The sequence below is a fragment of the Typopeltis vanoorti genome, chromosome 17 (assembly GCF_054136105.1).
Source record: "Typopeltis vanoorti isolate ZY-2024b chromosome 17, IOZ_Tvanoo_1.0, whole genome shotgun sequence".
In the NCBI taxonomy this organism is placed as follows: domain Eukaryota; kingdom Metazoa; phylum Arthropoda; class Arachnida; order Uropygi; family Thelyphonidae; genus Typopeltis; species Typopeltis vanoorti.
In genome coordinates this window covers 3,006,886-3,020,827 of record NC_143565.1, presented here as the reverse complement: position 1 = coordinate 3,020,827, position 13,942 = coordinate 3,006,886, and positions in this window count along the sequence as shown.

Sequence of the window (13,942 nt, the reverse complement as noted above, 5' to 3'; positions counted from 1 at the left end):
AAAATTACTTTAGACCATGCCACTCTATATCATGTACATGTAGTTCACACATTTTCTTGTTGAATCTTGTGGTTTATGTTCTGATTGTTTAATTTGAAAGTCATAGTGAAGATGCCCTTGATGCTAGGGTGAAAATTCTATGTTAATAAAAATTATGTAAGTAAAATCCATATTAAGTTTATTTAATTAAGCATCTTTTTCTACTTGACACTTTATATTTAAAGTAAAAAAAACAAGATGTAGATCTTCAGATCTCATTGTGGAATATTGTGTTTTTTTATTCCACTAAGGCTTTTACCCTGACAGGAATAAAATACTTTTGCATTTTTTTTTCTTATTCTATTATTGGGTTTTTAACTCTGGGTTTTCTGATTACTAATATTAATAGCAGTTCCTGCCTCCTTACCACCGAGGAGAACAGTAATTCCAGGAAAAAAAAGTGCTCTCCAGTAGTAGCGTAACCTTAAACATGAGCTAATAAAAGAAAGTTATTGTTATTATTATCGGAGACCTCAGGAATCAATGGATGTCACACATCATTCATACTAAATGCACTCAGCACTTCAACAGGCAAACTATTCCACTCACTCACTGCTCCATGAAAGAAAAATCTAGCTCTCATGCCCCAATCTTAACCCCACACAAACCCTACATAACAAAAAATTTCATTACCTAATATCCAGTAACACTCTTGAAGAAGTTGATAGGTTTCAATGTACTCTCTGTCCTCAAAATCTGCATTCCATAATCTCAGTATTATCTTTGTAACTCTTCTTTGCACCATTTTTACAGCTGCTTATTCTCTCAGAACCCAGAGGACCAAATCTGCACACAGTAGATCAGGTGTGTCATATCAAGGCTTTGTAAAGAGATAAAATGGCTTCCTTATCCTTACATGTCAGTGTTCATTTGAGCATTGCACTTGCAGCTTTTGCTCTGTGACTTTTGAACTTTAACTTCCTATCCACCACTCCAAGTTGTGGATAGGAAGTAGCCTCATCAGTTTTTCTAAGCATAATCCCATCAATATAATATGCCATTGGAAATGTCATCATGCCAAAGTGCATAACTTGATACTAACATTGAAATGATAGCCATTATCATTTGACCACAGTTCCAGTCTATTGAAATCATTCTGCAAGTGCTATATATATATATATATATATATATATATATATATATATATGCACCATTCAATTATCCAACTCAAGTGTTTGTTCCAATTCTGTAGTCTCCAGTTTATGTGACGGCCTTTCATGTGTTATCTTATCAAATCCAACATTATTATACTGTGTGTGTGTGTGTGTGTATTATGCGAAAAAGAGGCTATGGAAGAGATATAAGGAGACAGGTGAAGAGAAGATGCATGAAGAATATAAGACACAGGCCAGAAGAGTGACTAGTGTGGTAAGGAAAGCGACACTGGAATATGAGAGGAGATTGGCCCTAAGATCCAAAGAAAATCCTAGGGAATTTTTTAGCTATCTGGCTGGTAGGAGGAGAAATGACTGTGGAAGAATGATATTGTGGGATAAAATGGGAATAGAGTAACTGATGCAGAGGACATAGTGGAATTGTTCAATGAACACTTTATTGGAGTATTTCATCCTGGAGGAGTCAGTTTTAATGCTAGAGGGATAGGGCTGGTTTAAGGTTTAGAGGTACAGGAGGAGAGTGTGTTTCAGATACTGAGTACTCTGGATGTCAGTAAAGCTGTGGGATTGGATGGTATTTCACCACGAGTTTTGAGAGAATGTGCTAGGGAACTGACAGTGCCTTTAACCTGGCTTTTCAATGAAAGTCTGGCTTCGGCAAATGTGCCCAGGGAATGGAAGCAAGGTAAGATAGTGCCATTGCATAAGGGTGATAACAGACTGGAAGTGTCTAATTATAGGCCAGTCTGTGTGTCATCAGTAGTTGTTAAGATCTTGGAGAAAGTAGTGAGGGACCATATACAGCATTGGGCAGATGAGGGTAATGTTATCTGTGAGAGTCAACATGGATTTGTGAAAGGGCGCTCTTGTTTTAGCAATATGTTAGCCTTTTATAATAAAGTTACAAGAACATTAGATGAGGGAAAAGCATATACTGCAATTTTCTTAGACTTAGCGAAGGCATTTGACAGGGTGTCACATGATAAGCTGATATTTAAGTTGCAGCACATGGGTCTGAATGTCAGGTTGGTCAACTGAATTCAGGATTGGCTGTCTGATAGGTATCAGAGAGTTGTGTATGGTGGAGTAGTTTCAAGGAGGCAGAGGGTTACAAGTGTGGTCCCACAGGGCTCAGTACTAGGACCTATATTGTTTAACCTTTATATCAATAACATTGCAAGGGGATATTCAGTTGTTTGCAGATGATGCGAAGCTGGGCAGGATTATTAGTAATAGTGCAGATGTGGTAGCCCTGCAAGAGGACTTAAATAAGCTAGATAGATGGGTAAATGAATGGGGGTGTCAGTTTAATGCAGCAAAATGCAAGGTCTTGAGGTTTGGGAAACATCGATGGGATGCTGCATTCTCTATGGGAGGAGTTAAAATGGAGGAAGTAGGAGAGACAAGAGATCTGGGGTTGATGATTGATAGAAACCTGAAGTTTATGGGACATATTGCAAAGGTGTTGAAGGTAACAGAGGATTGCTGCAATTATGAGAAGGACACTGACCTGCAGAGATAAGAGGGTTATCATTCCATTGTATAAGTCTCTGATCAGCCCACACTTGGACTATTGTTCTCAGATTTGGTTCCCAGGATTTGAAGGGAATAAATGAACTGTGGAAAGGATGACAAAGATGATTTCAGGACTGTACAAGCATAGTTATGAGGATCGGCTGAGGGAATGTGGACTGCAGAGTTTGGTGGATAGAAGAAGGAGAGGTGATATGATTGAGACTTTTAAACTGTTGAGAGGTGGTTACAGGGTTGACACTGGGGAGTTCTTTTGCTTGGTTGAACAGCGGAGAGTGATGACAAGAGGCCATCCCTGGAAGTTACGAAAGGAAACTGAGCAAGAGGGTAAGGAGTTGTTTCTTTCTGTGGAGGGTGGTTGAACCGTGGAATGCATTGCCTGATGGAGTGGTGGGAGCGAGAATGGTCAATAAGTTTAAGGAGTGGTATGATAGACTTTGTGTTTCTTAGGGGGGGACCTCCCCTCGAGTCTTGACAGACTTTGTTCTTAGGAAGGACCTCCCATGATGAGTCTTTTGACTCCATGGAGGCCTAAATAATAATAATAATATACACACACACATACTCTTTATTCAACACAGCCATAACATTATTTTAAAATATTGTCTTAGACACAGCCTCTCTAGTAAACCTCTTGTAACATTCTGTTCCTTGCAAAGTATAGCTTGTTTGTCAACCCATTTCTGTATGCAAATCTTTCACAACCACTCAAATGATACTGATAGCTTGATAGGCATCAGTTTTTGCATCATCCTTGTACAATGGAGCCATCATACATTCTTTCCATTCCTGTGAAATCTTTCCTGAGCTGAGACTCAATTTATACAAATATGTCAAGGGCCTAACCAGGCCTTGACAAATGTAGTTCTTTGTCTGTTAACCCATTAACAGACAAATCATTAACAACTGATTTCATTCATTCACAACTCTCCTTGCAAAAAATCTAGTTCTTGCATCCTGCTACCCACAGGTTTACTCAACTTCCAGGAATGACATCTTGTTCTACCCCCCCCCTCTAGCCAAGTACTTAAACACGAGTCCTATAAAACACTTTAAGTAACTTAAAAGTGTCTATCATATCTCTTCTTTCTTCACTATCAACCAACTTCTGCAATGCACACTCTCAATCTATCCTCATTGGGAACATTCCACAGATCACCCACCATCTTGGTTGCTCAGCTCTGAATTCTCTTCACAACTTTCTCATCTCCAACCAACCCAGGAAACCAGATCTGAGCACAGTAATCTAGATATGGATGCATCAAGGCCTTATAGATGAATAACTTCCTTACCTCTACTTGTTAATGTGTTCTTCCATAGCCAAGTAATCTTATGAGCTACCTTAGCAATATGTCCTCTAAATTTCAACTCTCTATCTACCACACCACCACCCTCTAAATTCCTAGCTTCATCTGTTTCATAGAATACTGTTCCATCTGTGTAGTACACAGCTTATGATCCATTTATCCCAAAATGCATAACTTTATTTCTCCACATTAAACTGACATCCATTATCTTTTGCCCATACTAACAGCCTAGTTAAATCATCCTGCAAGCTCTTCACATTACCAAGATTAACTATTACTCTACCTAATTTCTCATCATCAGCAAACAACTGAATATTTCCGTTCTGGTTATTCCTATATCATTTACGTATAAATTAAACAGCAATGGTCCCAGCACTGAAACCTTGTGGCACGCCACTAGTCACCTGCTTTCGATTCGATTCTGTTCCTCCACACACCACTTTTTGATATCTCTCCAGCAGCCACCCTCTTATCCACTTAACCAGTGTCATATCCATCCTCATTTCTTCTAATTCGCGTGACAGCGTTCCATGTGGTATTCTGTCAAATGCCTTTGCAAAATCATCTTGTAGCCATTTTCTTTATCAGACTCATGACCGACCCTTCACAAAGCCATGTCTCCCCTCATACAGTATCATATTTTTATCTAACCATTCTTGAATTCTCTTGTTGATCAATTTTTACCACCATACCCGAGATTGGTCTGTAATTTACTACTGCAGTCTTAGAAACCTCCCTTATGCAAGGGAATTATTTTGCCCTCATTCCACTCCCAAACAATGTGTGGAACTTTTACGATTTATGTGAAGATTCAAAATTTGCAAAAATATAAAATATGGAAACAAAAAAGAGTTAAATAAATGCAACGGACTACAATTTAAATCAGTGGGCTTTAATAAAACTACTGCTAATGTAAAAAGTTTTTAATTCGGTTTCAAATTATATTCTTGTTTAATCCTTTATCCAAGTGCAAGCAAATAAAGTTTGCACGTGAAATACATTTACAACTAGTCTACTTGTACAATATATAAAGGCTAAAGACTTTATATATTGTACAAGTATGCTGTTGTATTCCATAAGCAAAGCACACACCCTTTCAGATGTGTATAACACTATGCGTTATGTGAAGAGCCACTACCCAGAATGAATTCGACCTCATCAGTGGGAGCCAGACTACTAACAGCGTCTATATACAAGTAGCCTGATTTTTAGCGTATTTCATGTGCAAACTTTGTTTAATTACGCTGGGATAAAAGATAAAATAATATAATTTCATGGCAAGTTTAATTGAACTACTGCTAAATTTATTGCAATCGTTCAAGGAGATTACCTCCTTGAACTCATGAGTTTAAATGTTACTTTAATTTAGGAATGCTCCGCACTATCACAACTCTATAAATGTATTTATCAGAAATGAAGAGTGTGTCCCTCCCCTCTCTCTTTCACTCACTCAGAGCAGAACGATGAAAAATTTTAACTGTGAAGAAGTTTACGGAACATTTGATACTTTTCTCAGAAATAAATATATTACAGCTGACGGTTTTTTTTTTTTTTTTTTTTTAGTCGGACAGAATTAGAAATCTGATTCGGAAATATCAAGTCGATTATATTCCTTCAAAACCGTGAGATTATTGGCAAAATGATTAGGAAATAATAAATTATGGCAAGGTGCCTTTGCAATTTTACTACCCCTACTAGTTATTTGTGCTCACTTCGAGAACAGCAATAACTGTAGGAAAGCATTACTTATGATATTCTTGTCTTTTATTAAACCACTGTTAAAAAGAACTGATGGTTAATTAGGTGAAAAGTAACGTTGTCCATTATGAGGTAAAATAGCAAGAAAATTTCTTTCAGCAGCTGGAAATATTTATGAAGAAAGAAGTAGATTTCTTCCAAAAAAAAAAAAAACTGCTTTTTCCACCTCAGTTTATCACACCTTCACTTTGATTATTAAATCCATAATTGTTCTCTATATTGGCAAATTTAAAATCAGTTTACTTAATTTTATTATTATTTCGTAATGGAGACGATGATGGCAACTACACCATCTTCGTCTCCATCTACACCAATGCCATCTACTGTCCACCACCACTATTATTTTGTGATACTTAATAAGAGCAATGCTTGTTTTCCTCATTGTTATGCTGTATAGTATACAGAGACAAGCTAAATTACATTTCACACAGTATGCTAAAGAGACAATGATTTGATCAACAGTTATTCTACTGGCATGACCTCTAGTGAAAAGAAATAAAAAAAACTACATCAAAGCTATATTGTATTTAAGATATCATCAGAGAAAATTCTTTCATATGGATAGTGTGCCTTGTAAAACTAAATGAGATTTTTTTAAATTTAAGTGCCATAAAATTTTAAAAAAAAAAACACGTCTGTAGCACAATTGGAAGAAGAAAGGGATATTGCGCCGTTCGATTGGAAAGGACGCGAGTTCAATTCTCGTCGTTATGAGAGGACTTTACTTGAGTTTTGTCAATTGAAGGTGAGTTAGCTGATCTCATATGAAGGTGAGAAGATGCTTCTCCCTGAGACACGAGATTTTCATCCTGCATACAAGTATATCGGCCATGAGAACCCAATCATGGCAGATTTACAAAGTACTATTGATGGTGATGAGAGATAGATGATGTGTTGGTGGTATTAGTGTCGTCGTGAGTAGTAGAATTGAGTGGCAGAGATGGTGTATGTATTTTGTGTAGTGGGCCATACAAAATTATCAATTTAAAAATTAGTCTGCTGTATTTGGTCAAACATTTAATTAACTCACCTCCAATGTGATTGCTGAAACTGCTTCTCTTTGGTGAGGCGTGTGATGTTAGCTGGTATTACGTTGCTACTCGCAACTGCTTTTCCAAGTTTGCGTCTGTCAGTCTAGGGTGCAGTCGACTCTTTGCGATGGTAAGTTTTGAAAAGAACTGGTCGCAGCAGTAAGTTGTTCCGAACACAGATACATATTTCAATGCATGTCTCCTCAAAGTGGGAAATTCATCATTGCTTATGTAACATTTATAAAACTCAAGCAGTGGGGTTGTTGTACCTAGCTTTCAGCTCATCACTTTGCAGCTGAATGATTTCGTGTTGTAAGTTATCATGCACATCAGTTGGTTCCATATTGAACGGTGTAGAAAATGTGTTCAATTCTATTTCTTTACTTTTGCACATTCCCCAGCATACTCAAGTGTTATAGAAGGCTTTTGTCCTTCCAGAGTTTGGAAATGCACCATGTTATTCCTGTCGAGTTGCACCTTCCACAGCTTAAATTCATCTTCAAATGATTTCACGTTTGAAAGCAGGGAACTGAGAAGCTGGTTGGGGCTCTGCACCTTGACGTTCAGCTCTGAGAGGTACTTGGTAATGTTCACCATAAACGTTAGATCACACAGCCATTTACATCATTGAGTTCCCTGACAGGTTTTTCCCTTCATCTCCATGAACTGCTTGACTTCATCCTGCAGTTCGTAAAAACCTCATGAGCATGTTCCCACGACTCATCCACCGCACTTCACAGTGAAACAAGATCACCGTTTTCAGACTCAAGAGCATTCAATAACTCCTTAAATTGGCGCTGTTAACCATCTGCTTTTGACAAAATTTATGCATAACATTACTATTGACATCACATTGTTGAGCCCCAATGAGTATGCACAGACTTTCTTGGTGTAAGTTGGCATATATTTAAATCACTTGGATCCAGATTGAGACGATTCAGTTCTATCTTGACAAATGCAATTAATCCTTTTTGTGAGCCAACCATGGCTGCAGCTCCATCTGCAATAAGGCCACTTAAATTTCACAGGTTAGCTCAAGTTTTTTCATTGATGAAACAAGTCCTCACCTTTTGTAGTGCCATGCGTGGCTTCCAGTAAGAGCAGTTCCTCTCGCTTGTCAAACTCTGCAGTTAAACCACGAACGAAAACGGCCAGTCAAGCAGTGTTTGTTATGTCCGTTGTCTCGTCACAAGCCAGAGAGAAAAATTGAAAATCTCCTGCAGAATCCTTCAATGTTTTTTCAATATCTTGTGCTAAGTCAGTAATCTGATCTGAGATGGTTCTCCGAGACAAACTAACACTAAAACAATTTTATTTTGTCTGGTGCTAACAACTCCGCAACAGCCACCATGCACTCTTTTACAAACTCTCCCTCTACATGGGGCCTCAGTTTCTTTGCGATTATCTCGTTCACTACATAACTCGTCTGAATAATTTGTCCAAACTCTGCTAAAGAGCATTGATTTTATCCACATCTCATTTGACCTCCCAATTCATTGAGTTTAACATGTTTTGAGCTGTAATGACGCTCGATTGGCTTTTTTCATTACTGCTAACGCGTCGCGACAAACTAGGCACACAGGTTTGCCTTTGACTTCAACAAAAAAAAATCAGTTGTCCATTTATCTTGGAAAGATCGACACTGTGCATCAACTTATCTTTCTTTTTTTTTTTTTTTTTGTAGTCACCATTTGTAGGATGTCACACCACTTAAGTTTTAATAACTATCCAGTGTATCGCCAACGACGCGATTATTTTGCTTTGAATCGCTGTTCTAATCTCGCATCTTGGATTTGGAACATATCCAACGTTCGTATGGTCGACTGTATCCCGTCATGTACTCGTATGTGTCCTGTCTATCCAGTAATGGACGTTTCTTGCTTGTCCCTCAACATTTACGTTATTATTATGATTCACTTAAATTATTATTATTATTATTATTATTATTATTATTATTATTATTATTATTATTACATCGGCGGCGGCCAGGAGACAGATCTGGAGCTGTAAGGAAATGTCATCAGGAAGGTGAGAGACTTTAGATACTTAGGTTCAACAGTAGAAGAAGATGGAGGAGCTGAGAAGGAAGTGGGATGCAGGATACAAGCAGGTTGGAAGAACTGGAGGGGACTGGAGTGTTATGCGGTAAGAGGGTGCCGATCAATCTGAAAGGCAAAATTTATAGGACAGTAGTGAGGCCAGCTATGACATATGCTATAGAAACTGTAGCCCTGAGGAAAAATAACATCAGCAGGATGGAAGTAGCAGAGATGAGAATGCTTAGGTGGATATGCAATGTGACCAGAAAGGATTGTCTGAGAAATGACTATGTGAGGGGAACAGTGAAAGTTATGAACTTAGGAGCGAAGGTACAGGAGGCAAGGTTGAGATGGTTTGGTCATGTGATGAGGAGGGAGGACGAATATGTGGGAAGAAGGGTCATGCAGATGAATGTGCAAGGAAGGCGGAAGCGTGGGCGGCCAAAGAAGAGATGGAGGGAGCTGGTAGAAGAGAACTTGAAGATGAAGAACTTGGATGTGTTGACAGGAAGGTGTGGAGGAGACTCATTACAAACAGTGACCCCACTTAAGTGGGAGAAGCTGCAGAAGAAGAAGAAGAAGATTATTACATCACACCTCCAGGTAGTCCAAAGACTCATCGAGGGAGGGCATCTACTCTACAACTCCTCGTCTCACTGCTCCACCAACCTTCATCATCTAACACCAACGCCATTTACCGCCGGATACCACCACTAGTACTTTCACAGCCAATCACAAACAGCCATACCCACGGCGGGATTCGAACCTGCAGCCCCTTAGATGGAGAGAGGATATGCTAACCACTCGGCCAACCAGGCCGTCAATATAAACATATAAATTTATGTTGCAGTGAAAAAAAGCTCCTAAATTTATTGAATTTCGAGAGTCATACCAAATGGTTTCGGGGCCGGACGTTCCTCACCCCTGTTATAGAATAATAAAATTTTATTTTTGTATTTTCATACGGTTACATTGTTAGATGAAACATGACAAATATTTTTTAATATATTTTAGAAAATCGATTTATGAGGAGTATATTGTTTTCAAAACTTTTTTGTAAAATTTAATTTACTAGGTTTCAACTAAATTGCACACCGAATCTTCAGTATTCATTTTTTCGGTCAAATCATACTTCGGCGTTTTCATTGAAACTCGGATCTCTTATTTTTACTTTATGTAGGGATGAGATATACAACATAATAGTGACCATGGAATGTGCTGCTGAAGATGCTTTGCATTTGACAACTGATGAGTAAAGAAATCTTGGGTAGCACGAGAAGGACTGGTTATCTACTAAGAAATAAACGCGTTTCTTTACGACTGCTTGGAGTATCAGAAATAAGGGGAGATGAAAGTGTTGCATTGACTAACAGAAAATAGAATAGGTGAAACCCGATTCAATGATTGCTATCCTGATGGAATGTATTTTTAAAATGAGCTTGATAAAACAGTTTGACAATTTTTAGGGGTGGTCATAAATTGCCAGTGCGTGTTCATGCGAGCCTGTAGCGCCACAGATCTATGCCATTCGAAAAACAGCAACTTTAGTTCGATTCTAGTCGCCGAATAGAGGAACTTTGACGAAGCCTTTTTTCCACTAGTTCCCAAGTTAGTCGATCTCTGGCAAGCGCAAGCTGTTTTTTTCCCTCCAGGAAACAAAATCGACTCTAGAACCCACACTATTTTCAGACCGTAAACATATTGTTAGGATTAGGGTTCACGATATGGCGATATTGTCATCGCCTCTCTACACCATATGGCGGGTATAACTGGCGATAGTCTTGGGCTAGCTATGTCTGATTGCGTGTCAGTGGAGAGTGAACTTTCCCATCGATCTCCAAAAGTTAGATACGGCTAAAAACGGCCTCGTCTAGGGGAATAAATGGTTTTAGCAGATGTATTCATTTCATTTTTTGATAAAATCAAATGTCATAAAGTAGAAGTATTTGGCAAGAAACATTGTTTCAACTTATTTTACATAAAGAAACGTAAATCTATTAACGCCTTTTATTCCATGACGATATTCCACGACATCTCGTCATATTCCATGACGAGAAACATAATGTCTTGAATGAAAAGGTATGCCAAGTTTTCTGGAAGCTAAAGATGCTGTAGAATTGATGTGAGGAAGAGTCAAAGAAGGGAGTTGGTCTTGAATGTCAAGTTGAACATTGACAAAGTAAGTGGGGAAAAACTAAGTTATTTTTTCGCGAGAAACAGGCAAACCCTCCCCTAAAGACCTAGCCAGGAGCTTTTTTTTCAAGCCACTTCAGGTTTCCAGTGGTGTGTGTGTGTGTGTGTGTGTGTGTGTGTGTGTGTGGATGGATGGATGGTTCCACGAGCAGGTGATAATATTCATCTCCAAGCTAAAGACAAACATCTATTCCCACAACAGTCGGATTTGAATGGCACTCAGGTGACACCAGAGTGAATATGCTAACAGCCAAACTAACCAAACCAGCAATTTACTGATAATTTAATGGTAAGAATAGGAATCAAAAAAAATCATACTGAGAGAAATGTGATCGAATGGCTCTGGAGTAAATCGTAAAAAAAAAAAAAAAAAAAAAAAAAAAAAAAAAAAAAAATCAGCTAACGCCTATGTTGTTCCCGTATAGGAAGTAGGTAAGGATTAAATCGTAATAAATGATATACAACAAAGGAAAAATTAATAAAATGGTTGAACTGTGAATTGCTATATCTTCCACGAAAATACTCCCCTGAAAAAATTAATTAATAAATTTTTTTTAAAAAAACCACCCGAGCCTGTGTAGCTGAGTGGAAGTGTTTTTGCACACCTCAGCGCTAAACCGCCCGAAGATAGTTTTAAAGACGCCGACCAGAGGAATTTTTTATGTTTTTTTTCGACAGGTTCCCGAGTTAGTCGATATCAGGGAAGCGGATTCCCCAGTTAGTCAAACCGGAGACATGGGGAAGCTGGCTTTTTCACCTGGAAACTCGGAATTTTCGTCCCATAAACTCAAGAAAATCGATCGTAGAAACCACACTATTTCAGACATTAAAAATCATCTCTTCACTGTGGGAAGCTTGAATTAGTGATAGACTTGGGTCAGCTACTGATTGGCTAGCTGTGATTATCTACCATGCCCAATCAGTCTCAAAAATTTAGGAAGATCAAAAACGGCCTCGCCTACTCCCTCCATGGGAATAAAAGGCTTTAGCTGATTTTTTTAAAATCAAGCAAAAAAACCTGCAGTAAGTGTCTTTATCCACTTTACCAACATTCTTAGTCTTTTAACAGCAGTCATTATAAACCAGCAGTTATCCAAACCAGACTTACTATTCCTAACAGAAACTCAGTTGGCAAACCAATTCCCCAAACACTACCTTACACTGTACCTTCTGCCTAAGGATAAAAAAATAAAATAAAAAATAAAAAATAAAAATAAAAATCAGCTAACGCCTTCTTATTCCCATATATGTAGGCAGTAGGCAAGGCCGTTTCAAGCCCTATCTAACTTTTGGAGACTGAGTGGGCAGTTCAATCTCCACTGGTACCCAATCAGAGATAGCTGGCCCAAGGTCATCACTAATTAAGCGGCACGCAGTGAAGAGAGACGGCTCTACAGGTGCCGCCATCTCGTGGTCCCTGACCTTAACACTCGTATTTAATGTCTGAAATAATGTTGGTTCTATTTTCTTGAGTTTATGGGAGGAAAAACCCACTTGCCCGTGCCAGCGATCTTGTCTATACTACTAATTCTAGGATCGCAAAAGGCTCTCTTTTTTTTATCACACTTTTCCTTCTATACATAAATGATCTACTCCAGCTGACTGCCAATCTAGTAAAGTTTTGCTGATGACAGCACGCTGCACTCATCCTGTTCATTTTGACAAACCTTACAAAGCACAAATAATCACAACCTGCAAATTCTAACCTCTACTACACTGAATTCTGATTTTCAAAACATTCATCAATGGGGTTTGGATAACCTTCTTAACTTCAATGATATAAAAAAACAGCTCTGCATTATTTCCCACAAAAAAGAACTCTGTTCTTCCAAACTTACCTTCCACAATACTCAAATGTCTATTCAAGATGAGATTCATTTTCTTAAAATAACTCTTCAAATCTCTCTTATGACAAACATATAAATACTGAATCCAAAAATTAGGCTTTCTCTTTTGCTCACAGCATTAGCTCCAAACAGCTCCTAACAATGCACAAATCACCCAACCATTGAACATTGCTCTCACATTTGGGATTCTACCCCTAAGAACTCCCTAAAATACTGGATTTTATACAGAAAAGAGAAGTACAATTGATTGATAACTCCTAATACAATCTACTCACTTTTGCAGTCATTCAGTCTCTGCAATACATTAAATACTTGCATGGCTGCTGCTGTTCATCAAATTTGGCATCAATAATTCTCCCACCCCTTTTTTACAAATCCATCCAAACAGAAGCAACTAGCCCTGAAAATGGATGGTGCTCCAGTGTCAAGCCCATCCGCTGCCACAGAAAATAGCCTGACTCTTATACGGTAGTGAGTAGGAGGTTTGCTTCTGGGACCCTCCTACTCACTACCAGCTCCAGGCATAAGCCCACCTGGAGTTGCCGTTGGTGCAGATCTTGGTGGTAGTAGCAAATACTCAAGTGAGAACCTTGAGGACTCAGGTGGAGAAGGGTTCCATGTGAACATCAGTTGAACATGGGTCAGGTGGTCCTAAGGGATAGGAGAAATCTGTTCCGAAACAAGACATTATGAAAGCTGGTTCCTCCAGTAGACTGAAAGGGAATTGGGTTAATATTCCCGAACCCGGATATCATCATCCCCCCCCGGGACCAAATGGGGTAATGCAACCGAACTTAGAGAAGTCGACAGGAGTCCCGGGGAAAGTTGTCTTTTCTTTGTAAGGGTTTGGCGGCTCCCTGGAATTGGTTCCTCCAGGGATAGGGATGCTATCATCGTAAAGCAATGCACCTCCTGCAGTGTCCAAAGCACTCCTGTCAGTCCTTGAAAATCAAAGGGTGAGAGCGTGATTTTTGTGCAGGATCATACCCGTATCTGCAGCAGGTCTCCAAGGTGAACAGCCTCTGGTCAATAGAATAATGTAGGTAAAGGAAGTTCGGCAAAACGGATCCGTAACCTCGG